General features: G+C 40.8%; 1 protein-coding gene across 7 annotated transcripts in view; it reads left to right on the top strand.

The window, feature by feature from the left end:
• The first annotated feature begins 564 nt into the window (after positions 1-564).
• Positions 565-14,405, top strand: part of SCAPER (S-phase cyclin A associated protein in the ER) — a 562,100-nt gene continuing 548,259 nt past the window's right edge. For 6 of the 7 annotated variants that reach the window (XM_030814840.1, XM_030814838.1, XM_030814836.1 and 3 more), the window contains exon 1: positions 565-723. The gene's annotated coding sequence lies outside the window, so the exon portion shown is untranslated. The remainder of the gene's footprint in view (positions 724-14,405) is intronic. The other variant, XM_030814842.1, reaches the window with a different exon arrangement.

Raw genomic sequence — 14,405 nt, 5'->3', positions numbered from 1 at the left:
GACTTCCCGTCTACTGCGGGTGGGGAGGGAGAGGGAAGGGTAAAGAGCTGTTTCCCAGCTGGATGAAAAGGGACGGGGAATATTCGTTTGATAATTACGGTCTGCATTGAATCTTTTTTCTATTTTGTTCAGACTGATTTAAACGTTAAAGTATTTAATTCATCATGTGTTTGTCTTTGAAGTAGATGAAACGTATTTGTTAGGTCTCTGTACTTCGACCTTCCAAGCCTGGCACACAGAAGGGCCCTGATAAAGCTTCTCGGAGGCCTAGTTGTGTTCAGCGCAGCCCAGCGTGCTCCTGTCAAGTGCTTTCACCAGTACAGATTTCTGTGAGGCGCCTCTCTAAGTCCTTAATCTGTGGATTGACTGTGGTGATAAGGCAGGAGGAGGGAAGAGATTGAGTACGAGAAGGACCTGTGTAGCCAAAAGCGGCGGGTGTAAGCTTAACCTAGGAAAAGAAACATCTTCGGAAAAGCCGCGCCGGGACATCGAACCAAATCAACTCTCAGACCTCCAGCCTGGGCGCCCCAACGGCGCGAACTGGCGTGCGCCTGCGCGCGGACGACACAGATCTTGCAGCCGGGAGCGGCGCGGCAGCGGCTGAGATCACGTGGTGCGCCGGGAAGCCACCCCGCCTCTCCGAGGCCTCCCCGCCCCGCCCCGCCACGCCCCTTTCCCGGCGGGACGCTCTGAGCCGCGCCGAGCTGCGCAGGGCGGCCGGGGGTGAGTGTCCGCGAGGGGCGTGCGTAGCGCAGACCCGGGCGGGTCCGAGTTGGGGCGCGGGCCGTCTGAATGCCTTGCGGGGACCAGGGGACAAAATGGCGGCGGGGCACGCCCTTTCACCCCCTCCCCTCACCTGGGAGTGCGAGTTGAGCGGGGCAGGGATCGTTGCTGGGGGAGGGGAGCCGCGGTCGCCTGGGGAGGGCTCAGAGGTCGGCCTCGGAGGCCTCGGGACGGGGGCGCGGGTGAGCCGCGTCCGGGCCTGCCCCGTGGGCTCATCTGGGGTGTGAGGGACGTGAGACCCCGCACACTAAGCGGTCTGAGGGGTGAGTGGGGGGCTGCCGCGTCACCTCACTTGGGGGCAGCCCCGGCCGCGGGTGACGAGGCTTCTGGAATGTCTAAATGCGAGGGGCTCCTGGAGGAGCCTCCCTTCGTTTGACAGGTGATCGTCATCGTCATCTCTCATTCTCAGCGGGGTTTACCATGCTTTCCCTGTACTCTGATCTTAGCTCTGCCCAGGCAACAGGGCAGGAATAGCCTCTCCGTCTTCCAGATGCGTGCGCTGAGGCCTGGAGGGGTGAAGATCCCCTCGCACCTGGGAGTAGTGGGACGCAGCCTCGTGCCTCTGTTGCTGCTCTTTTCCCAGCACTTCCTTTGCGCCTTCCCTCTACACCGTTTTCCAGTCGCGTTCATGGGAACCGCACCGGGGAGGAACGGGATTGTTAGAAAGCAGGCACAAAACTGGTCCTCTAAGCAACACCTGCTGCTGTTAAGGGGGCCCCAGCTGAGATGAGGCCGCCTGTTTGTGAGCAGCTTCCTGTTGCTGGTGGACTGCATCTCTTATTCTAGTTGTGACAAGTTATTTTCCATGAAAATAGCTGTTCACTAATAGTCATTTTAACGAACAGATACTAATTCCTTATATGAATTATAGTTTGTCTTAGTTTATGGATTAATTTCATCATTAACTTTTCATCTTCATAAATAATCTGGTAGAAGGATGGACTGGGCTAGGAGTAATGCTTATTTTATGAATGGAGAAACGGGGGCTCAAAAGGTTATTACTTGCCTTAGATCACCAGCTGGTGAGTGGTAAATCTGGGATTAAGTTTTCTGACCTAAGGTTGGTAGTCTGACCAATGTCCCACTCTGGCCTATACTGGTGCTCTGTCCATTCTGTTATTTCTGTTAACTATGACTTTTCCTCAAAGTTTGTTGGTTGCAGATGATTTATGCCACTTGAAGAATGATATCCACTAAAAAATTAATATTTTTAATCAATCAAAGAGTCAAGTTTTAATGTGATTTGGAAGGTTGTCTTTGTGGGAGAAGTAATCTGATGGCTTTGAAGGCAGACTGATTTGAGTTTGAATCTCAGCCCCACCCCTTGTTTTTGGCAAATTAATTTTTCTGAGCGTTTCTCATCTGTAAAGTAGGAATAATATCCACCTCATAAATTTGTTGATAGTAATAAATTAGGTGTCTGTAAAGTATTGAGAACTGTTCCTGGCCATGGTAAGCCCTCAACAAATGCTCTTTTCCTTCTTTCTCCACATTCCTTTGAGCTGCATTAAAAATACTCTCTATGTGTCTTTGGTCCATTTGGGCCTGGTATAACAAAATACCTCAGACTGAGTGGCTTATAAACAACAGAAATTCATTTCTTGCAGTTCTGGAGGCTGGGAAGTCATAGATCAAGATGTTTGATGATTCAGTGTTTGGTGATAGCCTGCTTTCTTGTTAATAGATGGCACCCTCTAGCTGTCTCCTTACATGGTGCAAGGATGAAGCGGTCTCTCTCTGGCCTCTTATAAGGGAATTTATCCCATTCATTAAGGGTCTGCCCTCATAATACAGTCATCTCCCAAAGGCCCCACCTCCTAATATGACCTTGGAAACTAGGATTTCAACAAGAATTTTGAAGAACACAAACATGCAGACCATAGCGTTATGGCTAATCACTCGGTTGTTCAGGTCAAACAACCATGGAAGTGTAATCAGCAGTACTGTACAAATGTGTTTGTAAATAAATTTTGGTGACTGGTCTAAAGGATATAGTATTCTAAACAGACTTTAAAAATGTTTGCCATTGGTGCTTCGTAGGTATTTTAAGAACTCCTAAAAGATTGGTATTAAGGTCATTAATGTCTTCATTTACCTGCAGGAATGTTTTAAAGATAAGTAAGATGAAGGGACTTGAGATTCTGTCATTTCTTTCACTTTCTTTTTTTTTTCTTGAAACGGAGTCTCACTCTGTCACCCAGGCTGGAGTGCAGCGATCTTGGCTCACTGCAAACTCCACCTCCCAAGTTCAAGCGATTTTCCTGCCTCAGCTTCCTGAGTAGCTGGGACTACAGGCACTCAACCACCATGCCCGGCTAATTTTTTTTGTATTTTTAGAGACCGGGTTTCACCATGTTGGCCATGCTGATCTCAAACTCCTGACCTCAGATGATCCACCCGCCTCGGCCTCCCAAAGTGCTGGGATTACAGGCGTGTGCCACTGCACCTGGCCTCTTTCACTGTCATACCTGACCACAGCCCAGACTAGTTTTAAAGGATAAACAACTTCTTTGGGAATCACATGTGAATGTTACTTAAACACTTAGAAAGTGGTGGTATTATTTAGGGGGAAGTTTAATAGAATTCTCTGTAAGGGTACAATCCGATATCCATTGTGGAATTGGCATTTCTGAAATAGTAGAAGAGAAAACTGTAAATGGCTGGCATAGCAAAAATTAAATCATTAATAAAATTCTGTTTGCAGTTTCTGCTGGATGGTAACCTTTTTTTTAAAAAAAAAAATTCAACTTTTATTATATAGTAGAGGGTACATGTGTAGATTTGTTACATGGATAAATTGTTTGATGCTGATGCTTGGGGTCCCAACTATCCCATCACACAGGCCATAAGCATAGTACACAACAGGTGGTTTTTCAGCCCATGCTCCCCTCGGTCTAGTGATCCCTAGTGCCTGTTGTTTGTGACTTTTACGATCACGTATTCAGTGTTTAATTCCCACTTATAAGAGAGAACACACAGTATTTGGTTTTCTTTTCTCATGTTAAGTCACTTAGGACAGTGGTCTCCAGCTCTATCCGTGTTGCTGCAGAGGGCATGATTTTGTTCTTTTTTATGGCTGCATAGTATTTCATGGTGCATTTGTAGCTAACCTTTTTCACAAACATGTTTGGCTTTCACTAATTGGCTATGGGTCTTGTGAAATATAAAGAGTGAAAAGATCTAGAGTCCAATGATGGAGCTAGCCTTAAAAATTATTAGAGGCTGGGTATGGTGGCTCACGCCTGTAATCCTAGCACTTTGGGAGGCTGAGGTGGGCAGATCACAAGGTCAGGAGATGGAGACCATCCTGGCTAACACGGTGAAACCCCGTGTCTACTAAAAATACAAAAAATTAGCTGGACATGGTGGCTCGTGCCTGTAGTCCCAGCTACTCGGGAGGCTGAGGCAGGAGAATCGCTTGAATCCGGGAGGTGGAGGTTGCAGTGAGCTGAGATCATGCCACTGCACTGCAGCCTGAGCAACAGAGCGAGACTCTGACTCAAAAAAAAAAAATTATTAGAAATTATTTATGGACAGACTTTTTCTTCTATGACATGAAACACTAAAGATTTCATAAAGTTTTGCTAAAATGATAACTTCTTAAAGTAATAAGTTCATTTTATGTTTTGAAACATACGCAAAAGAGATAAATAGTATGATGAACTACCATGTATCAATCTATTTCAAAAATTAGCTATACATTATACATGGGCAATATTATTCCATAAAAGTTACCTCCCCACTAAATTGTTTTGAAGCAAGTTTCAGACATCATATTTAATTTGTCAAGATTTTAGTATGCATTAAGCCTGCTTTTAATACAGTATTGGAAAAGAGAGATAGTTTCAGTATTTTCAATTGAGCATGCCACATTCATGAGAGAAAATAAATAACTTGGTTGACATATTCATGGCAGTATATATGGAAGTAATCAGAATTGAAAATCTTATTAAACAATTTAGAATTATAAGATGTCTATATTGCTCTTCAAATTACTCTTTTTTTCTTTTGAGATGGCGTCTTGCTCTGTCCCCCAGGCTGGAGTGCAGTGGTGCAATCTTGGCTTACTGCAACCTCTGCCTCCTGGGTTCCAGCGATTCTCCTGCCTCAGCCTCCCGAGTAGCTGGGACTATAGGCACGTGCCACCACACCTGGCTACAAACTACTCATTTTTACCATAATACACATTTTTCCAATTAGCAAAAATGTGAACGGTAGTTTTTGAGTATGCCTGTGACAACATTAAAGTATCAGACTCAGAAAGGCAAATACTCAGATTTTCTTAAATGTTGGAAAAGGCAAAAACATGGGTGACAGACTTTGTGAATCCTGGAGAGGAACTGTGATTGCAAACCTCAATTTTTCTACAATTTATTGACCAATATGTGGATAATTCATAGATGTACTATCCTGGCTTCAGTTAGATGGGCCCCTATATTTTGGAGTAGTGCTACCAGCAGGCTTCTCACTGCTTTGGGTCTGCCATTTACTCCTTGCTCTTTTACAACCTGTGTACCCAAACTTGGATAAAGAAAAGATATGCCTTTCCTGGCACTTGAGCCCATCTTTACATTTCCATCTCTAGGATTCTTAGGCATCTCCACAGATATTCCGGGATTGCAGGGCAGAATAAGACAAGTGAGACTTCAGTTCTGAACAAAGCAGGAACTTGTTCAGACACTTTGGGCTCAGCCAGGCCTAGTGTTCATTCCCTGTTTACCACCTTTTTTCTTTGTTTTTTTTGGGTGTTCCACTTTCTGCTTGGCCACTGTTTTTTTGCAGCCCTGAGTTTCTCAAATTTCATTTATTTGAGTACCACTGTCAATATTTCGCCATATCCATATTTCTTGTATATTGACTGATTTTATGTTTAAGATAGTGTTACAGATTTTTATTTGAGTAAATGTCATTTTATTGAAAGAAAATTATGTAAATTATTTTATAGGTGGTACTTAGTTATGGCAAATATCATGAAGGTAGTAACTGAATGATTGCAATTTTGGACATTTTGGATTAGGACATAGCTTGCTTTCTTTTTTAATTTGAAGCTTTATTGAGCTATACTTTACATGCCGTAAAATCCACCCATTTAAAATGTACACTTCAATGATTTTAATGTATTCACAGAGTTGTGGATCCATTACCACAATCAAGTTTAGAACATTTTCAGTATCCCAATATGAAACCCCATAAGCATTAGCAGCCATTTTCCATTCTGGCTTCCCTCCCTACTTCCCCATCTTATCTCCAGCTACAGCCACCCACTAATCTACTTTCTGTCTTTATGGATTTGCCTTTTCAGGACATTTCACGTAAATGGAATTATACAATACGAAACCTTTTGTGTCTGGCTTCTTCCATTTAATGTAATGTTTTCAAGATTCATCCATTTTGTAGCACGTATCAGCCCTTCATTCCTTTTTATGGACGAATAATATTCCATCATATGGATATAACACATTTTATTTATTCATTTATCAGTTCATGAACATCTTGCATTGTTTCTGCTTTTTGGCTATTGCTGCTGTGAATATTCCCGTAGAAGTTTTTGTGTGGACTTGTGTTTTCATTTCTCTTGAGTATAAACCTAGGAATAGAATTGCTGGGTTATATGGTGACTTATCTTTTACTTTTTGAGGAACTGCCAGATTGTTACCAAACCAGCTGTACCGGTTTACATTTCCACTGCAGTGTGTCAGGATTCCAGTTTCTCCACATCTTCTCCAGCAGTTGTTTTGTCTGTCTTTTTGACCGTAGACATCTTGGTGGATACGAAGTTATGTCTCATTGTGGCTTTGATATGTATTTCCCTAATGACTAGTGATTTCAACATGTTTTCTTATGTTTATTAGCCATTCATATACATTTTTTGGAGAAATGAGAACATAAACCCTTTAACCTGACATAGTGGTGCTATTTAACCTGACATGGGTTCTTATTCTTCCTCTTGGTTGCTCTCTGTTGGGTTTTTATTCATATAATCAAGTGAATTGCTCCCCAGAAATCCTTTGTGGTAATCTGTGAAATATACATCTCCTACTTATGTTTATTATTACATTGTAGTACCTGTTTACCTAAGTGCACCTGGAAATACCTGGAATTTATCTAAAAAAAAAAGTCATGCATCTTAAGTACCACTGACTTTCAGTTCAGAGGCAGAAACAATAATCTGTCAGATGCCTAATTGAACAGTAGTGCACAAGATGCAGTGATGTAAGGATTTCAAGTTAATCAGTATCTGGTGGGACTTAAGAAATAATAATTCAGTCTTTTTCTTTTTCTTTTTCTTTTTTTTTTTTTTGAGATAGAGTCTCTGTCACCCAGGCTGGAGTGCAGTGGCGTGATCTCGGCTCACTGCAACCTCTGCCTCCCGGGTTCAAGCAATTCTCATGCCTCAATCTTCCGAGTACCTGGAACTTCAGGTGCATACCACCACACCCAGCTAAGCTTTTGTATTTTTGGTAGAGATGGGGTTTTGCCATGTTGTCCAGGCTGGTCTTGAACTCCTGAGCTCAGGCAATCTGTCCGCCTCAGCCGCCCAAAGTGCTAGGATTACAGGTGTGAGCCGCTGTGCCTGGCCAATCTTGAACTAACATTTTTTTTTTTTTCCTCTTTGGAGGAAAAGGCCTGTAATTAAGAGTTTATGAACTCTGGACTGAAAAATTTTAAGTCAGAGCCTAGTTTAATCTGTAATTTGGAAATACTTTAAATCATTACAGGTTTTTAAAGTTGTAATTGCAGTGCAGTGCAATCATGTATCAGAAAATCTGAAAATAACAAAAAAATTCCCCATAATCCTGTGGTGCACAGCTACCAAGTATTTAGTGCTGGTTGTTTGCCAACAAACATTTCTTCACATTTACTTTCTTTGATTTTGAAAATAACCCTACAAAGTAGATATTTTTACTCTTGTTTTATAGCACTGTACCCTGAGATTCAAAAATGTTAAAGAATTTACCTAAAGGCTGTGTAGTTTGAAATTGGCAGACTTGGGATATGGATTTGTGTCTGACCTCAGAACTTACTCTTTTTTTTAAAAAAATAATTTTTTAGAGATGAGGTTTCACTCTGTCACCCAGGCTGGAGTGCAGTGGAATGATCAGAGCTTACTGCAGCCTCTGTCTGTGGGCACAAGTGAGCCTCCCTCCTTAGCCTCCCAAGGAGCTGGAACTACAGGTGTGTGCCACCATGCCTGGCTATTTTTTGTATTTTTGGTGGATTGCTGGTATTATTTTGTATTTTGGTGTATTCTCCACATTGCCCAGGCTGGTCTCAAACTCTTGTTTGAGACTCAAGGCGGTCTGCCTGCCTGCCTTGGCCTCCCAAAGTGCTAGGATTATAGGGTTATAGGAATGAACCACTATGCCAGGTCTAGGATTGTTTTTTCTATTTCTGTGAGAAACATCATGGAGATTTTGATAGGGATTATGTTGAATTTGTAGATTGCTTTGGGTAGTATGGATATTTTAACAATGTTAATTCTTCCAGTTCATGAACATGGGATGTCTTTCTCTTTATTTGTGTTATTTTCAGTTTGTCATCAGTTTTATGGTTTTCAGTGCATAGGTCTTTCTCTTTCTTGGTTAGATTTATATTCCTAAGTATTTTATTACTATTATTTTTGTTGTTTTTAAGACAGGATGTCATTCTGTCACCCAGTCTGGAGTGCAGTGGTGTGATCACAGCTCACTGCAGCCTTGACCTCCCCAGCCTCCAGTGATCCTCCCACCTCAGCCTCCTGAGTATCTGGGACTACAGGTACACACCACCATGCCTGGCCAATTTTCATATTTTTGGTAGAGACAGGGTTTCGCCATGTTGCCCAGGCTGGTCTTGAACTCCTGGGCTCAAGTGATCGGCCTGCCTTGGCCTCCCAAAGTGCTGGGATTACAGGTGTGAGCCACTGTGGCCAGCCTTTTATTGTCTTTTATGCTATTGTAAATGGGATTTTTTTTTTTTTTTTTTTGAGACAGAGTCTCGCTCTGTCGCACAGGCTGGAGTGCAGTGGCACAATCTCGGCTCACTGCAAGCTCCGCCTCCTGGGTTCACGCCATTCTCTTGCCTCAGCCTCCCAAGTAGCTGGGACTACAGGCGCCTGCCACCGTGCCCGGCTAATTTTTTGTATTTTCAGTAGAGATGGGGTTTCACTGTGTTAGCCAGGATGGTCTCAATCTCCTGACCTCGTGATCCGCCCGTCTCGGCCTCCCAAAGTGCTGAGATTATAGGTGTGAGCTACTGCGCCCGGCTGGGATTGTTTTCTTGATTTCCTTTTTGGATGGTTCATTGTTAGTGTGTAGAAAAGCTACTGATTTTTCTATTTTGTATTTTGATTTTGTATACTACAACTTTACTGAATTTATTAGTTCTAATAGTTTTTGGTAGAGCCTTTAGGATTTTCTGTATGTAAGATCATGTCATCTGCAAACAGACAATTTCACTTATTTTTTTCCTAACTTGAGTACTTTTATTTTTTCTTGACTTTTATTTTTTTTTTTTCTTGGTCAAGAAAAAAAAGAACTGGATGAGATGGTATTCTTGTCTTGTTGATCTTAGAGGAAAAGCTTTTAAATTTTCACTGTTGTGTATGTTAGCTGTGGGCTTGTGATCTATGATCTTTATTACGACATTACTTATGTACCTAATTTGTTGAAAGTTTTTATCTTGAAAGGGTGTTGAATTTTGTCAGATGCTTTTTCTGCATTTATTGAGATGATCTTATGATTTTCATTCTTTGTTCTGTTAATGTGGTGTATCTCGTGTTAATTTGCATATGTTGAACCATTCTTGCAACCCACAAATAATTCTTACCCAATCATAGTGTATGATGCTTTCAATAAGCTGTTGGATTTGGTTTGCCAGTATTTTATGGAGGATTTTTGAATCTATATTCATCAGGGATATGGGCCCGTAATTTTCTTTTCTTCTAGTGTTTATGTCTGGCTTTAGTATTAGGGTAATGTTGGCCTTGTGAAATGAGTTTGGAAATATTTTCTTCAGTTTTTGGGAAGAGTTTGAGAAGGATCGGTATTAATTCTTTGTTAAATGTTTGGTAGAATTCACCAGTGAAGCCATAAGGTCCTAGGTTCTTCTCTCTTGTGAGTTTTTTATTAAAAAATCAGTCTTCTTACTTGTTATTGATCTGGTCAGATTTTTTATTTCTTCATGATTCAGTCTTGGTAGGTTGTATATTTCTAGTTTACTTATTTTCTGTAAGTTATTCAATTTGTTGGAATGTAATTGTTCAAAGTAGTCTTTTATGATCCCTTTATTGCTATAGTATCAGTTGTAATGTTTCCTCTTACATTTATAATTTTGTTTGAGTCTTCTTTTTCTTAGTCTAGCTAAAGGTTTTTCAGTTTCATTTATCTTTTTCAAAAACCAACTCTTAGTTTCATTGATCTTTTCTGTTTTTCTAGTCTCTATTTCATTGATTATTTCTGTTATTATTTCCTTCCTTATGCTGACTTTAGATTCAGTTTGTTCTTTTTTTAGTTCTTTGAGGTGTAAACTTAGGTTGTTTATCTGAGTTGTTTTGCCTTTCTCTTTTTTTCTTTTCATAGATGGGATCTTGCTATGTTGCCCAGGCTGGAATGTAGAGACTAGTCTCAGGCATGATCATAGCACACTACAGCCTCGAACTCTTGGGCTCAAGCAATCATCCTCCCACCTCAGTCTCCTGACTAGCTGAGATTATAGGTGTTCACATCATGTGAGGCTGAGATCTGTCTGTGTCTTTTTTTTTTAGTTGAAATTTCACTCTGTTGCCCACGCTGGCGTGCAGTGGCACCATCTCAGCTCACTGCAACCTCCACCTCCCAGGTTCAAGCGATTCTCCTGCCTCAGCCTCCCAAGTAGCTGGGACTGCAGGCATACGCCACTGCACCCAGCTAATTTTTTGTATTTTTAGTAGAGATGGGGTTTCACCATGTTGGCCAGGCTGGTCTTGAACTCCTGACCGCAGGTGATCCGCCCGCCTCGGCCTCCCAAAGGGCTGGGATTACAGGCGTGAGCCACTGCGCCTGGCCCTGTCTGTCTTTATGTAGGCTTTTGTCACTATAAACTTGCCTCTTAGAACTGCTTTTATTGTATCCCATAAGTTTTGCTATGTTGTGTTACCATTTTCACTTGTTTCAGGATACTTTTTGATTTCTCTTTTGATTTTTTCTTTGACACATTGATTGTTTAGTTGTGTGTAGTTTAATTTCCACATATTTGTGAATTTTCCAGTTTTCTTCCTGTTATTTCTAGCTTTATACCATTGTGGTCAGAAAAGATACTTGATATCATTTAAATCTTCTTGAATTTGTTAAGACTTATTTTGTGGCCTAACATATGATCTATCCTAGAGAATATTGTGTGTGCTTGAAAATGTTGTATATTCTGCTGCTGTTGGATGGAATGTTTTGCATATGTGTGTTAGGTCCATTTGGCCTATAGAACTGTTCAAGTTCACTGTTTCCTTGTTGATTTTTTTTTTTTGTCCAGATGATCTATCCCTTGTTGAAAGTGGGGTATTGAAGTCCCCTGCTATTAATGTATTGCTGTCTATTTTTCCTTTCAGTGGTGTTAAAATTTTGGTGCTCCAATGTTGGGTGCATACATATCTACAATGGTTACATCCTTTTGATGAATTGCCCCTTTATCATTGTGTAATGACTTTTTTTTATTAATATACTCTAAGTTCTAGGGTACATGTGCACAAAGTGCAGGTTTGTTACACAGGTATACATGTGCCATGTTGATTTGCTGTGCCTATCAACTTGTCATTTACCTTAGGTATTTCTCCTAATGCTATCCCTCCCCCAGACCCCCACCCAGTGACAGGACCTGGTGTGTGATGTTCCCTGCCCTGTGTCCAAGTGTTCTCGTTCAATTACCATCCCAAGGATGAGTGAGAACATGTGGTGTTTGGTTTTCTGTCCTTGTGATAGTTTGCTGAGAATAATGGTTTCCAGTTTCATCCATGTCCCTACAAAGGACATGAACTCATCCTTTTTTATGGCTGCATAGTATTCCATGGTGTATATGTGCCACATTTTCTTAATCCAGTCTATCGTTGATGGACATTTGGGTTGGTTCCAAGTCTTTGCTATTGTGAACAGTGCCGCAATAAACATACGTGTGCATGTGTCTTCATAGTAGCATGATTTATAACCCTTTGGGTATATACCCAGTAATGGGATTGCTGGGTCAAATGGTATTTCTAGTTCTAGATCCTTGAGGAATCGCCACACTGTTTTCCACAATGGTTGAACTAATTGACACTCCCACCAACAATGTAAAAGCATTCCTATTTCTCCGCATCCTCTCCAGCATCTGTTGTTTCCTGACTTTTTAATGATGGCCATTCTAACTGGCATGAGATGATATCTCATTGTGGTTTTGATTTGCATTTCTCTGATGGCCAGTGATGGTGAGCATTTCTTCATGTGTCTGTTGGCTGTATAAATGTCTTCTTTTGAGAAGTGTCTGTTCATATCCTTCGCCCGCTTTTTGATGGGGTTGTTTTTTTTCTTGTAAATTTGTTTAAGTTCTTTGTAGATTCTGGATATTAGCCCTTAGTCAGATGGATAGATTGCAAAAATTTTCTCCCATTTTGTAGGTTGCCTGTTCACTCTGATGGTAGTTTCTTTTGCCATGCAGGAGCTATTTAGTTTAATTAGATCCCATCTGTCTATTTTGCCTTTTGTTGCCATTGCTTTTGGTATTTTAGTCATGAAGTCTTTGCCCATGCCTATGTCCTGAAGGTATTGCCTAGGTTTTCTTCTAGGGTTTTTATGGTTTTAGGTCTTACATTTAAGGCTTTAATCCATCTTGAATTAATTTTTGTATAAAGTGTAAGGAAGGCATCCAGTTTCAGCTTTCTGCATATGGCTAGCCAGTTTTCCCTGCACTATTTATTAAATAGTGAATCCTTTCCCCATTTCTTGTTTTTGTCGGGTTTGTCAAAGATCAGATGGTTGTAGATGTGTAGTGTTATTTCTGAGGCCTCTGTTCTGTTCCATTGGTCTATATATCTGTTTTGGTACCAGTAGCATGCTGTTTTGGTTACTGTAGCCTTGTAGTATAGTTTGAAGTCAGGTAGTGTGAAGTCTCCAGCTTTGTTATTTTTGCTTAGGATTGTCTTGGCAATGCAGGCCCTTTTTTGGTTCCATATGAACTTTAAAGTAGTTTTTTCCAATTCTGTGAAGAAAGTCATTGGTAGCTTGATGGGGATGGCATTGAGTCTATAAATTACCTTGGACAGTATGGCCATTTTCATGATATTGATTCTTCCTATCCATGAGCATGGAATATTCTTCCATTTGTTTGTGTCCTCTTTTATTTTGTTGCATAGTGGTTTGTAGTTCTCCTTGAAGAGGTTCTTCAAAATCCCTTGTAAGCTGGATTCCTAGGTATTTTATTCTCTTTGTAGCAATTGTGAATGGGAGTTCACTCATGATTTGGCTCTCTGGTTGTCTGTTATTGGTGTATTGCTTGTGATTTTTGCACATTGATTTTATATCCTGAGACTTTGCTGAAGTTGCTTATCAGCTTAAGGAGATTTGGGGCTGGGACGATGGGGTTTTCTAAATATATAATCATGTTATCTGCAAACAGGGACAATTTGACGTCCTCTCTTCCTAATTGAATACCCTTTATTTCTTTCTCTTGCCTAATTGCCCTGGCCAGAATTTCCAACATTATGTTGAATAGGAGTGGTGAGAGAGGGCATCCTTATCTTGTGCCAGTTTTCAAAGGGAGTGCTTCCAGTTTTTGCCCATTCAGTATGATCTTGGCTATGGGTTTGTCATAAAATAGCTCTTATTATTTTGAGATACGTCCCATCAATACCTAGTTTATTGAGAGTTTTTAGCATGAAGTGCTGTTGAATTTTGTCAAAGGCCTTTTCTGCATCTATTGAGATAATCATGTGGTTTTTGTCATTGGTTCTGTTTATGTGATAGATTACGTTTATTGATTTGCATATGTTGAACCAGCCTGGCATCCCAGGGATGAAGCCGACTTGATTGTGGGTGGATAAGCTTTTTGATGTGCTGCTGGATTCAGTTTGCCAGTATTCTATTGAGGATTTTTGCATCAATGTTCATCAGGGATATTGGTCTAAAATTCTCTTTTTTTTGTTGTGTCTCTGCCAGTCTTTGGTATCAGGATGATGCTGGCCTCATAAAATGAGTTAGGGAGGATTCCCTCTTCTATTGATTGGAATAGTTTCAGAAGGAACGGTACCAACTCCTCTTTGTACCTCTGGTAGCATTTGGCTATGAATCTGTCTGGTCCTGGACTTTTTGGTTGGTAGGCTCTTAATTATTGCCTCAATTTCAGAGCCTGTTATTGGTCTATTCAGAGATTTGCCTTCTTCCTGGTTTAGTCTTGGGAGAGTGTATGTGTCCAGGAATTTATCCATTTCTTCTAGATTTTCTAATTTATTTGTATAGAGATGTTTATAGTATTCTCCGATGGTAGTTTGTATTTCTGTGGGATCTGTGGTGATATCCCCTTTATCATTTTTTATTGCATCTATTTCATTCATCTGTCTTTTCTTCTTTATTAGTCTTGCTAGCATTCTATCAATTTTGTTGATCTTTTCAAATAAAACAGCTCCTGGATTCATTTATTTT

Source organism: Nomascus leucogenys, chromosome 6 (genome assembly GCF_006542625.1).
Source record: "Nomascus leucogenys isolate Asia chromosome 6, Asia_NLE_v1, whole genome shotgun sequence".
In the NCBI taxonomy this organism is placed as follows: domain Eukaryota; kingdom Metazoa; phylum Chordata; class Mammalia; order Primates; family Hylobatidae; genus Nomascus; species Nomascus leucogenys.
The sequence above is the reverse complement of the archived record's forward strand: the minus strand, read 5'-3'. Positions and strand labels throughout refer to the sequence as shown.